The sequence below is a fragment of the Salmo salar genome, chromosome 02 (genome assembly GCF_965601325.2).
Source record: "Salmo salar chromosome 02, fSalSal1, whole genome shotgun sequence".
NCBI lineage: Eukaryota > Metazoa > Chordata > Actinopteri > Salmoniformes > Salmonidae > Salmo > Salmo salar.
This window is the reverse complement of record NC_138292.1, coordinates 28947134-28966082: the sequence shown is the minus strand read 5'-3', so window position 1 is coordinate 28966082 and position 18949 is coordinate 28947134. Positions and strand designations below refer to the sequence as shown.

At 44.4% G+C, this 18949-nt stretch overlaps 1 protein-coding gene across 6 annotated transcripts in view; it reads left to right on the top strand.

Moving 5' to 3' along the window:
- The first annotated feature begins 326 nt into the window (after nt 1–326).
- The window catches only part of LOC106579424 (adhesion G protein-coupled receptor B1), a 114530-nt gene continuing 95907 nt past the window's right edge, over nt 327–18949 (top strand). For all 6 annotated transcript variants that reach the window (XM_045701575.2, XM_045701561.2, XM_045701573.2 and 3 more), the window contains exons 1-2: nt 327–908; nt 11008–11131. The gene's annotated coding sequence lies outside the window, so the exon portion shown is untranslated. The remainder of the gene's footprint in view (nt 909–11007; nt 11132–18949) is intronic.

The window sequence follows — 18949 nt, the reverse complement described above, 5'->3', positions numbered from 1 at the left end:
TTACGCTACATAACATGATTTTACTAAACATATAGGCGAATTCCAATATATTAAAAAGCAGCAAGAACTTAATCATGTCTTGAATAGATGTTGCTTTGTAAATAATATTTCGATAAATCTACAAAACACAGTTGATCAAGAAAGGCACACTCTCGAGACAAAAAAATCCCATCTCTTCTCTCTCTTGCGTTCGCTAGCATATGTCTCACCCCAGCTCTCTTTGCTGTGGCTTATTCACTTCGGTGTGTCACCCACGAATTGCTCCGACTCCATCTCCAGAAGGGGGGGGGGGGGGGGGGGGCTGCTGGGTATATGCGTTTGTGACGAATCCCAGGGTTTCAAAGACGGAAACCAAGTCCAGCACCCGGACCGCAGACACACCGGCAAGGACACTCCAAAACTGGGATGAACGATGGGTGCTGCCTCTAACGCGCGCACTGGAATCAAGACAAAACACCAGGAGCTATTCTGATTTTACGCTTTGTTAGACCTTCACTTCAGCTGGCGCCTGTGTCGAACGAAGCCAGCGAAATTTGAGAATAACTTGATGACAAGGCTTCTAAAATAAATTGGGATTTAAAAATATAGATTTTGAGAGCATCTCTTCAGAAACAGGGGGACCTTTGAATTTGGATCGACATACTTTTAAACGCTACATGGACTGGATTTGTATTCATTTTACTCATTGGAACTTTGGAATAAAGCAGTTTTGTATTGCAAGTCTTCTCAGACTTGTTCATTTCATCAAAATATCTATATTCGGCTAATACATCGGGTACGCATACTTGAAATAATAAGAACAACGAACTTATTTTAATCAAGCTTGTGGAATTGTTGATTGTCTCTCGAAAGAGTTTGAGCTTGGAACACGGAAGATATGCTTCAATGGAACTGTTAACTTTTTCAAGGTAAATATTACTTTCATTTAATATATAGACACCTCAAAGTAACGCGTTATTGTTACTTTCAACCGAATGTGCTATGTCAATAACACAGTGTTATATTAATCCGACATGGGATCTATGCTTCTCGCATCTTCCCTTGAGACAATGGTGTTTTTAAGAATTTAACATTTGTGTTTGATAACATATTTAGTGAATTCATTTTGCAGCACCATGGTTTTAAGATAATTCTCATTGATGACAGACTAGCAGCAAAGCCGAGGCGCTAGTCGGCAGTTTCAGGCAGGCAAGGGAGAGAAAATATCCGTCACTCATCACATCAACTTCTTCTAAACCCACTGGGCATTGCTCTTCTTTCCGTTCTGGTCCCTCTCAATTCGATTACTATAAGCTGTACAGCTTTGGAAATGGAGAATAGGGCCAGATGAATTTGCTCCGAGTAGCTTTTAGTGGTCCGGGTGTGGATTTAGGCAGTATCAACATGTCAAACAGACGCGCTCAGGGAATCACAGCGCGCCAAGCTCCTAGCGCCCTCGCGGCGGCGGCGGTCTCGAGTAGGCTAGTCGCTGTCCAAGGTACCTATCCTGTATCTCCGACAGACTGCATAGCGAAGTCGCCGCAACGAACATCTACTGTGATTTCATGAGTTTTACTAAACCCTGGTATTTGTTTTTGATTAAATCAAATGGACCTGTCCGGGATACAAATATGGCAAATGTTTTTATATGATTTCGGAGATGCCTTTGTTGTGCATATTGATTGTTTCTCTAGATTTCTCTTATTATCTGCCTTGTTTGTCCAGGGAAGGAATAACTCGGTGGCTCTTTTTTCCCTTCTACCCGCGTTCTCTTGTCTCTGCGCTTGGAAGTAGCTGCACTTCGATAGACATGTAGCTCTCCATGGCGTGAAAAATGCATTATTTGAGAACTCTACTCCACTTTTAAACTCTACATTTTCTTTATTTACTCACATGTTCAATCGTCCTTACTTAGTAGCACATCATTTATTATAACATTATAGGCTATCCTATCCCTAAATGCATAATCAAATAACTTGCTGATGTTTTAAGTTATTCAGCCTGTGTTGATTTATGTGGCCATAACTTATATAGCGACATCGCATGCAGTGAAAATGTGATACATTGTGATTCTTCATCTTGGTAACGCAGTCATCCTCTCTCTGCTTTGCGGATCAGTAGTCACTGAACACTTTGGGGCGAGCGTGCGATGTGCAACTAAAGCTTCTGTATCAATACAGTGTTTCCCCTAGTCCTAAATAGCTGGTATGGTCGGCATAAATAATACATCAATATCCTCCCCTATAGGGAAATAGGATGGTTCTAATATTTTCACCTAACCGCTTCTGGTGAAACTGTCCCCCATTTCCACCCCCTTGACTCAAGTGAACGCTAAATGTCTCCGGACCAAGTCGCCCTCCCTGTGTGTAGGGCTAAATGAAGCGTTCAACAGCAGAGTGATCGAAAAGACAGAGACGGGGAGCAGACTATTTGCAGGAGCCGAGAGAACTATTCGGTTCAGTGCGCCCTGTGCTTTGCTGAAAGGCTGTATCTTAAAGAACAGAGCGAATGTGTGTGTGTGTGTGTGTGTGTGTGTGTGTGTGTGTGTGTGTGTGTGTGTGTGTGTGTGTGTGTGTGTGTGTGTGTGTGTGTGTGTGTGTGTGTGCGTGTGTGTGTGTGTGTGTTCATGTATGTGTGTGTGTGCGTGCGTGCGTGCGTGCGTGCGTGCGTGTGTTTGTGTGACATAAAATAGATCATAGGTTAAAGTGATTGAGACTGAGAATTGGCATTACATTTAGAGACAGATGTCTGAAAATATTTGCGCGTGGCTTTGGGGGTTAAGGATAAGAGTTAAGCAGGAAGTTCCGTCTTCTTACGGTAGGGGGGAGTCTACAGACACTCAATCCACTCCGCGGGGGAGACGGGACTAACAGAGCATTGCAGCGCCAGAAATGATTCCTGAGCACCGGGTGGGGTTCTCACGGGATCTCCTTGGTGAAACGGAGCGAGTTGTGTCGGTGTAAAGACCCGTGTAGCCTACCTCTGTTCCTCCCGTGTTTTAAATAGCAGTACAGGTGTGAGATACTTCAACAGGTGAAGATCCAAGATGCGTGAAAGGCCCTGTTGAACAAAGCATTAATATTTCATACACGTTCCTATTCTTTTTCAGTTGTAACAATATGGAGTAAATCTGTGGGCTAGTAGTCTAGTAATGACACATCTTGATGCCTGTCCTTGCCTCACCATTCACCATTCTTCTCTACATTATTTTAGGACTACCACACCACTTTCAAGGAATTCAGGGATATCAGGTAGTGCCTGGTCAAAGGCCTGTAAGAGTAGGACTGGCCACACACACCATGCAGCCACTGATATTAGTTTACTATGAGTCTTTTAGAAGACACAGTGATTATAAATAAGCCTAGCCTCCCGTGAGAACCCCCTGACTGGCAGGCAGGCAATCTTTGAGTCACGGACAGACCGGGCTGAGCAAGCACAGCACACAGGCCCTTTGAGAAGCAACCATGCATGTCTTTTAACCTAAAAGTCCTCCTTTGTTTTTGTATCTCGTATCCAAGCCGCATCTGCAAATACTCCGGTCCCAACCTCCCCCTCTCCTCTGCTCTTTTCACTCTCTCCTCCTCCGTCCATCAGCCCTTCGCCGTACATAAACCTGGTCTGTCTAAACCTCAGTGCCACCACACGCAGCCTGAAATGGAAAACACACACAGTGGGATAGAGACAAGAGAGGGATGAAGAGACAGAGACATAGGGATTGAAATAGAGGAGAGATGGGAGGGGATGAAAGAGAGGAGAGAGATAAAAGGTGGATTAAAGGAAAGCGAGAGAGCGAGGGACCATAGAGAGAGTGTTTATGATGGAGACAGACATACCCATTCTGCTCTCTTTGACTGTCACACACACAGACACAGTCACAGACACACACACACACACACCCACACCCACACACACACACACACACACACACACACACACACACACACACACACACACACACACACACACACACACACACACACACACACACACACACACACACACACACACCGTGCTTTGGAGTAAGTACACAGCTATCAGTCACCACTGAGCAGACTGAGCACACACACACAAAAAAACACATACATCCACAAACACAGGCACATGCATGCATATCTACAAACACACACATTCTCCACTCTAATTGGTTGCCTGAGCAACATGGTATCATTAAAAGCACAGACACACGCGCACGCACGCACGCACGCACGCACACACACACACACACACACACACACACACACACACACACACACACACACACACACAAACATATGCACACACACAAATATAGACACCCTAGAGGAACACAAATCTCCCTCCTCTTTAATGTTGGTGGTAATGGTTTAATGACAGGACAGTGGAGATTTCCATCGCCGCGAGCGTTGTACTCTTGGAGGTTGCTACCCAGATCATGCCTGTCCATTGGCTAGCCTAATTAGTGTCTACAATAGGGGCTAGGGTTGCTGGGTGATGAGGCCTAGCCAACATGCATCATGAGGACGCAGGGCCAGGGAGGGGAACTCAAGGCGAGGGCAGGCAACAGTTACAAAGTCCACACTTTACACTATGAGACTGACCAACGAGGCTTACTAACTCTGACCATCAACACAACATCACACAGAGTGATGATATCTGTCCTTTGAGACAGACATGCTTGTTTGTGTTTTCATGTTTGGGCCTGTTGTGTGAAGCAGTCGTAAGGCTTCCTCATTAAACATTTACCCTTCTCTGACACTAGCTCTCCATCACGCAAGGATAGTCTTCAGTTGGCACATCACTGGGCTTGTAGTGTATTTTGGAGCAAAACATTCATATATATTGAAGCAATATGAGCTCAGAGGAAAAGTAAAGTAACGTTGTTATAAACTGTATGCAAAGGAATGTTTTAGTTTTTAATGGATTGGATCTCACTTTCCCTTTCCTGCTCTTCTACAGCTGACCAAACAGGCTCTGAACTGCAGTGCAGTAAGACATGGTATTGAATTAGCAGGAGTTCTTTTGCCTGTTATTTTTATCCTGGGTGTTCAATGGGGGTGAGAAGGGAATGAGGTAGAAGAGAAACACCCTCACACCTCTTATACGTGTGTGTGTGTGTGTGTGTGTGTGTGTGTGTGTGTGGAGGGAGAAATACCCTCATACCTTTCTGCTACTTCTGTCTGTCTGCATTTCTGGTGTGTTTTAATTACATTGGGACTCGTTAAAGATCAGGGGGGTCTGGTAAGATAAGGAGGACGTGTGTGTGTGTGTGTGTGTGTGTGTGTGTGTGTGTGTGTGTGTGTGTGTGTGTGTGTGTGTGTGTGTGTGTACCCATACTGAATGTGCATGTGTAATGAGTACTGTAATGTACTGTACACTTGAGCCATGCAACATTGTATCCCTCCAATGCAATGTGATGCTTTGTTAGAAAACCTTTTTTAGACTAAGTTTTAGACTACTGGCAACACGTTTGTGTGTCTGTTAGGGTTTGCTGTGAGTGTGAATCATTGTACCGTCAAATAAAGTCAAAGTAAAGTTGTAGTCTTGTTGCAACAACAAGCAGGCATGTAGGCCAAGGTATAGGGTTTGAAGGAGAGAAATGACACAGAAATTAGAAACACAGAGACAGACACAGGCATTCTCTCTCTCTCTCTCTCTCTCTCTCTCTCTCTCTCTCTCTCTCACACACACACACTGTACACACACTCACTGTACACACATGCTGTACACAGATGCTCTGGCGTAGAAATCACAGATGGCTGTCTTTCTGCTTCCTCCACAGTTTTCTTTCAGGGGTTGTGACCTTCTGTTGGGGTAGAGAACAGCCCAGAATGTCACTTCTATTGGATGGGTTTTATACATTCAGCTATCTGTATTTTAGCTTTCTATTCTAGCTTTATGTTGATGTAGACTGTTTAAGATTCATTTTGAATGCATTTTTTTGATACAACTTTTTCACAAATTGTGGTTATACAGGATATGTGGCTACTGTGTCTATGTTAGAGGTACATTTTAATTTAAATTTAAATATACAGATTGCAATTCTGTTTGTTCGTATTGGTTGTTTTTTTCTGAAAAATAAATATTAATTCTTATTAGCTTACATTTTGTTTGCAAAACCCAATGATACAAGACAGGTTGTTGGATCCAATAATTTCTCCCCATTCTGTCTGTATACTCCCTGATGAGAACAAGGCATGGTTGTGCTTTGATCTCAAGTCCCATAGATCATCATCTGTATCAGAGACCACATCTCAGTGAGTCTCCATTCAATCCCCTCTGATTCCTCTATGAGTTAGTTAGCCTAGCATCAACACGGGAACTCATCAGAGTTACCTCTATTCTCCACTCTAATTGGTTGCCTGAGCAACATGGTATCATTGAAATCATTAATATGCTGAAAGCTGTTGTACATAGGATCAAAGAATCTGTTTTTATTTTTGAAAGTGAGTAAGGTTGCAAAATTCTTAGAACCTTCAATAAATTCCCTGTTTTACCCCACATCCTAGATGGAGGGAATTTATTGAAAGTTTCTGGAATTTTTCAACCTCGAAAGTGATTATTAGTGGTAGCATTCAGAATCATACTTAATTCCACATGTTGCAACAGAAAAGAGAAGATGAGGATATTGTAAGGTTTATTTGAGCTTGTACACATTCATAGCTGAAAGCTGAGTTAAGTTACACAGACAAAAGGAAACAAAAATAAGAAGATTTTAAGGGGAAATAAAGAGTTGATATAGATAAAGTTTAATTAGCATAAATGTCTGATCGTGTGACATAGTATATTATGATGTTCTATGTCTTAATATTGATAGGGTAAAATGGCGCCGGAAGAAATGGCAGCAGTTTTATGGGCGCCCAACCAATTGTGCTGTTATGTGTTTTTTTGTGTTATTTGTAACTTATTTTGTACGTAATGTTTCTGCCACCGTATCTTGCGGCAAAAAAAGAGCTTCTGCATATCAGGACAGCGATCACTCACCTCGGATTAGACAAAGATTTTTCTTCAACAAGCAGGACACGCAGGATGTACTTCAGACACCCGACAAGGCCAACATCCCCGTCATTGGCAAGAGAAAGAGACGCAGGTACAGAGGACACAGAGCGGGGTGCCTCGTAAGGATCCGCCGATGGCGAGTGGGAAAGCTGCCATTACTGTCAATATTACTTGCCAACGTGCAGTCATTGGACAATAAATTAGACGAGGTAGGATCACGAATATCCTACCAACGGGACATCAACAACTGTAACATCTTATGTTTCACGGAATCGTGGCTGAATGATGTCATGGATATTCAGCTATCGGGATATACGCTGCACCGACAAGATAGAACAGCACACTCCGGTAAGACAAGGGGGGGGGGGGTCTGTGCAGTCTGTGCATACAACAACAGCTGGTGCACGAAATCTAAGGAAGTCTCTAGATTTTGCTCGCCTGAAGTAGAGTATCTTATGATAAACTGTAGACCACACTATTTGCCGAGAGAGTTTTCACCACGGACGGATGCTGGCACTAAGACTGCACTCAGTCAGCTGTATAAGGGAATAAGCAAACAGGAAACCACTCCCCCAGAGGCGGCACTCCTAGTGGTCGGGGAGTTTAATTATAGCATGTAAACTTAAATCAGTTCTACCTAATTTCTATCAACATGTTAAATGTGCAACAAGAGGGAAAAAAATTCTAGATCACCTGTACTCCACACATAGAGACGCATACAAAGCTCTTCCTCGCCCTCCATTTGGTAAATCTGACCAGAATTCTATCCTCCCGATTCCTGCTTACAAGCAAAAATTTAAGCAGAAAGCACCAGTGACATGGTCTATAAAAAAGTGGTAAAATAAAGCAGATGCTAAACTACAGGACTGTTTTGTTAGCACAGACTGGAACATGTTCCGTGATTCTTCCGATGGCATTGAGGAGTACACCACATCAGTCACTGGCTTTATCAGTAAGTGCATCGAGGATGTCGTCCCCACAGTGACTGTACATACATACCCTCAACCAGAAGCCATGGATTACAGGCAACATTCGCACTGAGCTAAAGGGTAGAGCTGCCGCTTTCAAGGTGCGGGACTCTAACCTGGAAGCTTATAAGAAATCCTGTTATGGCCTGCGACAAACCATCAAACAGGCAAAGCGCCAATACAGGGTTAAGATTGAATCATACTACACCGGCTCTGACACTCGTCTTATGTGGCAGGGCTTGCAAACTATTACAGACTACAATGGGAAGCACAGCCGCGAGCTGCCCAGTGACACGAGCCTACCAGACGCGCTAAATCACTTCTATGCTCGCTTCGAGGCAAGCAACACCGAGGCATGCATGAGAGCATCAGCTGTTCCGGACGACTGTGTGATCACGCTCTCCGTAGCTGACGTGAATAAGACCTTTAAACAGGTCAACATACACAAGGCCACGGGGCAAGACGGATTACCAGGACGTGTGCTCCGGGCATGTGCTGATCAACTGGCAGGTGTCTTCACTGACATATTCAACATGTCCCTGATTGAGTCTGTAATACCAACATGTTTCAAGCAGACCACCATAGTCCCTGTGCCCAAGAACACTAAGGCAATCTGCCTAAATGATGACAGACCAGTAGCACTCACGTTCGTAGCCATGAAGTGCTTTGAAAGGCTGGTAATGGCTCACATTAAAACCATTATCCCAGAAACTCTAGACCCACTCCAATTTGCAAACAGATCCACAGATGATGCAATCTCTATTGCACTCCACACTACCCTTTCCCACCTGGACAAAAGGAACACCTACTTGAGAATGCTATTCATTGACTACAGCTCAGCATTTAACACCATAGTACCCTCAAAGCTCATCACTAAGCTAAGGATTCTGGGACTAAACACCTCCCTCTGCAACTGGATCCTGGCCTTTCTGACGGGCAGGCCCCAGGTGGTGAGTGAAGGTAGCAACACATCTGCCACACTAATCCTCAACACTGGAGCCCCTCAGGGGTGTGTGCTCAGTCCCCTCCTGTACTCCCTTTTCACCCACGACTACGTGGCCAGGTACAACTCCAACACCATCATTAAGTTTGCAGATGACACAACAGTGGTAGGCCTGATCACTGACAACGACGAGACAGCCTATAGGGAGGAGGTCAGAGACCAGGCCAGGTGGTGCCAGAATAACAACCTATCCCTCAACGTGATCAAGACCAAGGAGATGATTGTGGACTACAGGAAAAGGAGGACCGAGCATGCCCCCATTCTCATCGACGGGGCTGTAGTGGAGCAGGTTGAGAGCTTCAAGTTCCTTGGTGTCCACATCACCAACAAACTAGAATGGTCCAAACACACCAAGACAGTCGTGAAGAAGTAACGACAAAGCCTATTCCACCTCCGGAAACTAAAAAGATTTGGCATGGATCCTCAGTTCCTCAAAAGGTTCTACAGCTGCAACATCGAGAGCATCCTGACTGGTTGCATCACTGCGGGGGACAGCAACTGCTCGGCCTCTGACCGCAAGGCACTACAGAGGGTAGTGCGTATGGCCCAGTACTGTACATCACTGGGGCTAAGCTGCCTGCCATCCAGGACCTCTACACCAGGCGGTGTTAGAGGAAGGCCCTAAAAATTGTCCTAGACCCCAGCCACCCCAGCCATACACTGTTCTCTACTACCGCATGGCAAGCGGTACCGGAGTGCCAAGTCTTGGACCAAAAGGCTTCTCAACTGTTTTTACCCCAAGCCATCAGACTCCTGAACAGGTAATCAAATGGCTACCCGGACTATTTGCATTGTACCCCCCAACCCTTCTTTTATGCTGCTGTTACTCTGTTTATCATATATGCATAGTTACTTTAACTATACAGTACATTCCTGTACACACTACCTCAACTAACCGGTGCCCCCGCACATTAGCTACCCAGAATATCTGCATTGTGTCCCACCACCCACCACCCTCTCTTTTACACTACTGCTACTTTCTGTTTATCATATATGCGTAGTCACTTTAACCATACCTACATGTACATACTACCTCAATTAGCCTGACTAACCGGTGCCTATATATAGCCTCACTACTGTATATAGCCTCACTACTGTATATGGCCTCGTTACTGTTATTTTTCACTCTCTTTTACTGTTGTTTTTATTTCTTTATTTATCTATTGTTCACCTAATACCTATGTTTTACTTAAAAATTGCACTGTTAGTTAGGGCCTGTAAGTAAGCGCACATGACAAATAAACTTTGATTTGATTTGATTATATATTATATAAAGAATATGCTATTTCTTGACAGGGCTGTCCGGAGGGTTGGGTGCTGTTATTGTATGTTGGGTTCATTTGGGCATCATACACTCTACATTAATGAGGGGCACTGACAGCCATATGTATTGTCTTTGACCTTATTCTCTGTAGATCTTCTATATTCTATCCTGAAAATATATACAGTTTCAGTTTCAATGGACACAGTACTTTATTGATACACATAGTGTTTGTTAATTTAATGTTGTCAATAAGGAAGGTGCTGCTCTGCATGGTTTTACAGGCGACTGTTCTACGAGATGGGTATCGTGCTGTGTAAATATGCTTAGGAAACCCAATGATAAAAAACAGCCAATTGGAACCAATCATTTCTCCACAGTCTGTCTGTATACTCCCTGATGAGAACAAGGCATGGTTGTGCTTTGATCTCAAGTCCCATAGATCATCATCTGTATCAGAGACCACATCTCAGTGAGTCTCCATTCAATCCCCTCTGATTCCTCTATGAGTTAGTTAGCCTAGCGTCAACACAGGAACTCATCAGAGTTACCTCTATTCTCCACTCTAATTGGTTGCCTGAGCAACATGGTATCATTGAAATCATTAAATTCATTAATATGCTGAAAGCTGAATCATTAAAAAAATGTAAAAATGCTGAAAACTGTTGTGTATAGTATCAAATAATATGTTTTTTATTTTGGAAGATGGCATGTAGTCTACCTCACTTTGAAATAGTGGAGGATTCATTTGATAATGGACTTGAAAGTGAGTAGGGTTGCAAAATTCCTAGAACCTTCATTAAATTCCCTTTTTTTTCCAGAAATCCCAGATGGAGGTTTCCCGGTATCAGGAGGGAATAACCAGGAAATCCGGAGTCCTCCAACCAGGATCTCTGGGAAACCAGGGAATTTATTGAAAGTTCCAGGAATTGTTCAACCCTAAAAGTGAGTATTATTATAGGCTACAGGTGTTTTAACCCTCCTGTTGTGTTCGTTTCATGTTAATTAATTCTGTGTTCCCGGTCTAAAATGGCCGCCCCATTATAGCTGATTATAAATCCATAATAATACATATATTATCACCTAATGTTGTGTTAGATCTTTTTATAAACTTAAGTTCCTGTAAACATTACAAGTTTTGAACTTCTATTTGCTATTTATGGCCTGTAGGTCTCATTGACCTGAGCTCATACAACTCTTTTTTTGAGTAAATGTATGGATTATTTTGACTATAACAAATACTCAGATGAAACATATTGTGCTATTTATCACAGACTACTTACTTTGTTTCCAAGTTCGACAAGGACATTTGTTTTCAAACCATTTCACATTTTTAAATAGTGTTAGGACTTTATGTCATCAACCCGGGAAATGGCGTATCTCGTTGGGCCTGGGGTCATCCTGATAACCTTTTCAGCCGACAGCCAACCTCTCCTCTCGGGGGGGATGAAGACCAGGACAAATTCCCATTCTTTGACCGGAATGTAACAACAACCTCAGCAGGGTCCTCTTCCTCATCACTGGATTGTTCCATCGGTAGTCTCTTGGTCTGGATCATATTCTGTGTTGTCTTCAACTTCTGACACTTCCTCCTCTAATGAATCTTTACTGTCAGTTTCCTGGACTCTCTCCTCCTCACCAGTATCATGATCAAAGATATGATCTAGAGCCTCATATGCAGTATATTGTTTGGTCATTGTGCTGCCACAGAATGAATTGTGAGCAAGGCCTCAAAAAAGCTTAATTTACCAGAGCTGCTAGAAAAGTTCTATATATTATTGAAACAATGTTGTGATTTTTTGTGAGAATGCCAACAGGTGTGGTTCCCATGGGGGAAAAATTGTGTTGGAGAAAGGTTCCCGTGGGTGTTGCCATGGAAGCCAAGAAGCGGAGTGAGGGTGTGTGTGGGTGGGTGTGTGGCGTGTGTGTGTGTGTGTGTGTGTGTGTGTGTGTGTGTGTGGTGTGTGTGTGTGTGTGTGTGTGGGGCGCGTGTGTGTGTGTGCTAAACACACACGCGCACTGGGAGAGGAACTGTCTGGGAGAGGAACTGTGTCCATCTGATGAATGGGCATGTGTCTGAACTCAATTTTATACACTAATTGTAGTTTCACCAATTCATTTCTAATGACCGGCCATTTTTGGCCAAGAACACCACAGGTGTACAAAAGTTAAATAAAACACCCAAAGTTTTATGAAAATCACCTAAATATATTTGGTGTGTTCAAATGCCCTGTGTGGACAAAGTCATGGAACCTTATGACAATCATATTAAATGAAAAACATTTTTCAGAGAGAACAATGCGACCGGAACAATGCAGGAGGGCTAAGCTAGTTTATATTGGAATTATAACACGGAGTGGTAGCATTCAGAATCATACTTAATTCCACATGTTGCAACAGAAAAGAGAAGATGAAGATATTGTAAGATTTATTTGAACTTGTACACATTCACAGCTGAAAGCTGAATTGCAGTATACAGACAAAAGGAAAGGAAAATAAGAAGATTTTAGGGGGAAATAAAGAGTTGATATAGATAGTTTAATTAGCATAAATGTCTGATTGTGTGACATAGTATATTATGATCTTCTACGTCTGAATACTGATGTAAATAAGGTATGTTAATAAGGTTCTGTTTTTGCCAAAAATAAATTTAAAAAAGTTTTTGCTTTGTCATTGTGGGGTATTGTGTGTAGATTGATGAGGGAAAACATTTATTTAATCAACGTAACGTAAAAAAAATGTGGAAAAAGTTAAGGAGTCTGAATACTATCCGAATGCACTGTATATATATTTATTTTTGACAGAGCTGTCCTGAGGGTTGGGTGCTGTTATTGTATGTTGGGTTCATTTGGGCATCATACACTCTACATTAGTGAGGGGCACTGACAGCCATATGTATTGTCTTTGACCTTATTCTCTGTAGATCTTCTATATTCTATCCTGAAAATATATACAGTATATATATATAATAATAATATATAGAATATATGCATATACATTTCAATGGACACAGTACTTTATTGATCCCCATAGTGGGAATCTGTTTGTTAATATAATGTTGTCAATAAGGAAGGTGCTGCTCTGCATGGTTTTACAGGTGACTGTTCTACGAGATGGGTATCATGCTGTGTAAATGTGCTGTGCTTAGAAAAATCACATGCTTAGCTGCTATTGTTGCGTCTGGTCTGTATAATCTGGAGTATGCACCATTGGATGATCACAGCAGTGTTTTTCTTTTCATTCTACATGTGTTTATGCAAGTTTATGCAAGCAACATTGTAAGTCTTGCAGTAATCTCCTATAGACCCATGCATTTCCTATCCCCACTATCCTATTCTAGAGTTTCTGAACAGATGTTAGCTAGCGCTCAGCTGCGGAAGAATTGTCATTATCATAAAAAAAGGCATAAAAAGCAGTCCCAACCAAACGGCCGTATCGGATCCAGAGTACATCTGTTAATCATTTGTCTTCCAGTAGTTAATATGTTTACTACATACTGCATTTGTCTCTCCAACAGAAGAGTGACAACATCTGGTTCAGAAGTGCTGACTGTCCAGTCTGCCATAGTCAGCTACTATGGAAGAGTTCTTGTGAAGTGAAGCATGTTTGTCTGTGACCTCAAACGTTCCGTTCCATTTAGTCCAACATGTTTGTTTTGTTGTAGACGACGCTAGCTGCAGCTGACCGTGTGGACTGTACACTGTGGTTCTAGGCCTACTGGGCATGTTGTGTAGTTTGGGTGCTCTTCAATGTCCCTATATTGTGAATAGGGTTGTGTGGTATTTAGGACATTGCCTTTGTGTGTTTGGTAAATCATTAGAGATTTAGTGTCTCCTCTCCTCCTCTCTCCTCCTCTCCCCCCTTCCCTCCGTGCCCCTCTCTGTATCTCTGTGGAGGACAGTGTTGATGGATGGGCTGGGTCAGTGTGGAGCGTTTGACAGTGATAGCCTCTGTCACTGCTCAGACAGTGTGCTTGTTCCTCTTATCTTTCCCTCCCTCTCTATCTCCCTAACTTTCCTCAGACCCTCTCTGGATTATTGGCAGTGATCTGAGGATACTGAGGCTGAGTATTCCTCTGTGGGATGATTGGACAATCTGGATATAGGGGGTAGTGGAGTGATGGTTGCAGAAGGGTGTAAGTAAAGAAGTAGATGTGGAGGGATGGAAAGAGGGATGGGGTGAGTGAGAGGGATAGAGGGAGAGGGAGGTGGGCAGACTGATAGTGTCACTGTAACACTCGTCGTTGAAGGGGGACCAAAACGCAGTGGGTAAAGTGCTCATCCTCTTATTTATTAAAGAAAACACTTAATCAATACAAAACAAACTACGAAAACAGTCCAGTAAGGTGCATAGACTATACTAGAAACAAACACCCACAAAGCCCAGTGAAAACAAACACAACTAAATATGGCCTCCAATTAGAGACAACAACAACCAGCTGCAACCAGCTCATTGACAAAACTCACATAGAACTGGAAAAGCTAGATAAACATAGATAAGAAAACTAGAACCTAAACCCACAATACCCAACCACACAAAACAAACACCCCCTGCCACGCCCTGACCATCTACAATGACAAATAACCCCTTTTACTGGCCAGGATGTGACAGTCACTGGATCATTCATTCAATGTTATCTGCACAGCCATGTGGTGTACAGAGTCAATAATTGGTCCGTTATCCGCACAAAAAAATAAATTGAAGGTAATTTGCATACGGTCCTGATGCATATTTTTGGTTTTCTGTCATCTATTGCATTCAGTATTTGTGTTTTGGGAAAAGCAATGCGTCCCATGCTGCTATGACAACCTTGCTATTATTTTAGATGGCCAGAGTAATAGAGGGGTAGAACTGGATGGTTTAGTTTGAAGGAAGGACAGCTAGTCCTATACATGGTGTTGTTTAATGGCAGTGGGGTCAGGGTGTGGTGATGCAGAGTGGTAAAGGTCTCTGTCTGGCAGTGGGAACGCACACACACACACACACACACACACACACACACACACACACACACACACACACACACACACACACACACACACACACACACACACACTCAAACACACACACAAGCACACACACACACACACTCATAAACACACACACAAGCACACACACACACACACACACACACACACACACACACACACACACACACACACACACACACACACACACACACACACAAGCACAAACACACACACACTCATAAACACACACACAAGCACACACACACACACACACACACACACACACACACACACAGACAGACAGACAGACAGACAGACAGACAGACAGACAGACAGACAGACAGACAGACAGACAGACAGACAGACAGACAGACAGACAGACAGACAGACAGACAGACAGACAGACAGACAGACAGACAGACAGACAGACAGACAGACAGACAGACACACAAACACATACAGTATACAGTGGGCACCCTCTCACCAGGCTTGTCAAGGCAGTGTAACCAGCCATATTCACCATGGAGCTCTGCCAGGGCCAGAGCTGGCACCACAAATACACCCCAGAGCTAGGTGTGTGTGTGTGTGTGTTAGTGCTACCAACCCCTCCACACACACTTACACAACTACTACCCATCCCATATCATTCCCACTTGACCAGACAGCTCCCTGGGGTTGTATGGAATAAGAGACAGAAGTACATTGCCGCTGGATAGAAATGGAAGATATATTTTATTTTGGTACATATGGATGAAGCCAGGAAGATTTCTATTCCATTCCCAGTGCAGGAAGATGCACATTGTATTTCAGTATGTATGAGTAGATGTGCATAGCCTTTGGGTACATATGGAATCAGGGATATCAGAAGCATATTACACAAAGGGCCTGTATAGCCATACAGGATCTATGGTCTAACCCTTGGGGAGAGGACTGTGATGAAGCTTTAGTGAATAGTTGTTATCTTGGGTAATTGTGCCCCAAAGCCATGTCATGTTTTTATGAGTTTGATGATGAGAAATATCACACTAAATCCTTCTGGCATGGTAAAAGAGAGACAGAGGGATAGAGTGAGAGGGATAGAGAAAGACAGAGAGGGAAATGGAGAAAGAATGGGAAAGAGAGAAAGAGAGGGAGAGAAGGAGAGGGGGAGAGAAAGAGAGAGTGAAAGAGAGGGAGAGAGAAAGAGAGGGAAAGGGAAAGGGAAAGGGAGAGGGAAATGGAGAGAGAGAAAGAGAGGGAGAGAAGGAGATGGAGAGAGAGAAAGAGAGGGAGAAGGACAGGGAGAGGGAAATGGAAATGGAGAGGGAGAAAGAGAGTTAGTGAAGGGGATGAAGAGAGAGAAAGAGAGGGAAAGGGAAAGGGAGAGGGAATGGGGGGAGAGAGGGAAAGGGAGAGAAGGAGAGGGAGAGAGAGAAAGAGAGGGAAAGGAAGTCTAGGCAATTGGTTGTCCAGAGCTCATGTTCTAAGCCTTAAAAGAGAAGGACAGAGGAAGACAGGAAAGAAGATGAGGTAGGCTATGCTCTCTATTTACTCTTCTATCACACACACACACACACACACACACACACACACACACACACACACAGCACACGCACACGCACACGCACACGCACACGCACACGCACACGCACACACACACACACACACGCAAATGCGGACACACTGTGAGTTATTTTAGTTAAGAGCTAATTTATTTGTTTGTTTGTGTGTATGTGAGCCGTTTGCAATCGTCAGGCTGCAGGTGACAGTGGTAAATATTCTGCCATTGATTTGTAGTATACTGTATATGGATATCAGGCCCTCCCTGGGATCCCCGGACTAAAATAAGCTTTGGTTGGCAGCTCAGCACTTGTAAATCTGCCTGTGACATTTTGATAGCGGCGACACACTGGGGGAAGAAAAAATATTATTAGGGGAGGGCAGGATTAAAATCTGTCATTCAAAGACTACATTATCGACACAATGAGCATGAGGCGCTCCAGGAAGATGCCGCCGTTGGCGGGAGACAGACAGACAGCCATCAGCAAGTTAAACGACAGGAAAATAAAAAAGAGAAGGATGGAGTTTAAAAGGGAAGAGAAGGTGTGAACTTGGGGGTGTGTGGTCTTGTCAGTCAGGGTAGTCGTGGGTAAACAGAAAGTGGTAAATATTTCAGCCATCATGGCAAAGTGTGGTTAGCTGGTCCCGTCTGAATGGCAATGAAGGAAGAGGAGGAGAGAGAGAGAGACAGTCTCAATAGAGCCCTTCAGTCCTGGACTGGGAACCTCTACTGCATGCCTGCCTGCCTGTCTGCATGCCCCCCCCCCCCCCCCACACACACATATATACACACACACACACACACACACACACACACACACACACACACACACACACACACGCACACACACGCACACACACAAAATCACAGACCTGTGGCGCCCCAGCTGAGTGGAGAGTCCCACAGGACAGGGCTGCTCTGTGTGTCCTCATTGTGCCCTCTCTTTATTCCCAGGCCTCTTGTCTCTCTGGTCTCACTCTCTATTCCCAGGCCTCTTTTCTCTCGGGTCTCGCTCTGTATTCCCAGGCCTCTGGTCTCGGTCTCTATTCCCGGGCCTCTGGCCTCTTTAGTCTCGGACTCTTTTCCCAGGCCTCTTGTCTCTCTGGTCTCACTCTCTATTCCCAGGCCTCTGGTCTCTCTGGTCTCGCTCTGTATTCCCAGGCCTCTGGTCTCTGGTCTCGGCCTCTATTCCCGGGCCTCTGGCCTCTTTAGTCTCGGACTCTTTTCCCAGGCCTCTTGTCTCTCTGGTCTCACTCTCTATTCCCAGGCCTCTGGTCTCTCTGGTCTCCCTCTGTATTCCCAGGCCTCTGGTCTCTGGTCTCGGTCTCTATTCCCGGGCCTCTGGCCTCTTTAGTCTCGGACTCTTTTCCCAGGCCTCTGGTCTCTCTGGTCTTGCTCTCTATTCCCAGGCCTCTGGTCTCTCTAACTTTCTAATACTCTAGTGTCCCTAAGGGGCCCATGATAAAGCCTACCAAAAGCCTAGTCATCAGCCTATTATTCATACTCAAAGCCCCATCATTCTAGTCATCATATTTAAAAGCCTGGTTAGTCATCACTCTCAAGGCCCAGTCATCTCTGGATCTTCTACTGACTTCCATTTGTCTTCATCACTCGCTTATGTAACTCTACATCAGGGGTAGGCAACTAGATTCAGCCGCAGGTGTCACATGGCATGATGCTGGAGAGACGAAGCAGGTACGGGGAGTAAAACATTTAATAAATAACTTACATGGAACGAGACAGGAACGGCGTCAGCAAACAGGTAACACAAACAAAAGACAATCAATGCAGAAGCGGGGAGCAGAGCTGGGGAACTGACAAATATACGGGAGGAAATAACAGGTGATGAGTGAGTCCAGGTGAGTCCAATATCGTTGATGCGCATGACGAGGGAAGGCAGGTGTGCGGAATGGATGATAGGAATGCGTGATGCAGGGCAGCCTGGCGCCCTCAAGCGCCAGGAGGGGGGAAGAGCCGGAGCAGACGTGACAGTATCCACCACCCTCTAGGGGCGCCACCCGGCGTCCCACCTGGGCAAACTGGCTGAGACATGGGGCGCTGGGCAAGCCGGTTGGGGCGTGGAAGTCCAACAAATTGGCAGGAGTGTGAGAGCCTGGCGAGCCGGCTGAGGCAAGACGCCTGTCGAATCCGCTGTAGAGAGGGACCCCGAAGATCCTGTGGAGTGTGACAGGGGATGGGAAGCCGCCGAGCCAACCGAGGCAAGGAAACCTCTCGAGCCAGCAGGGCTTGAAA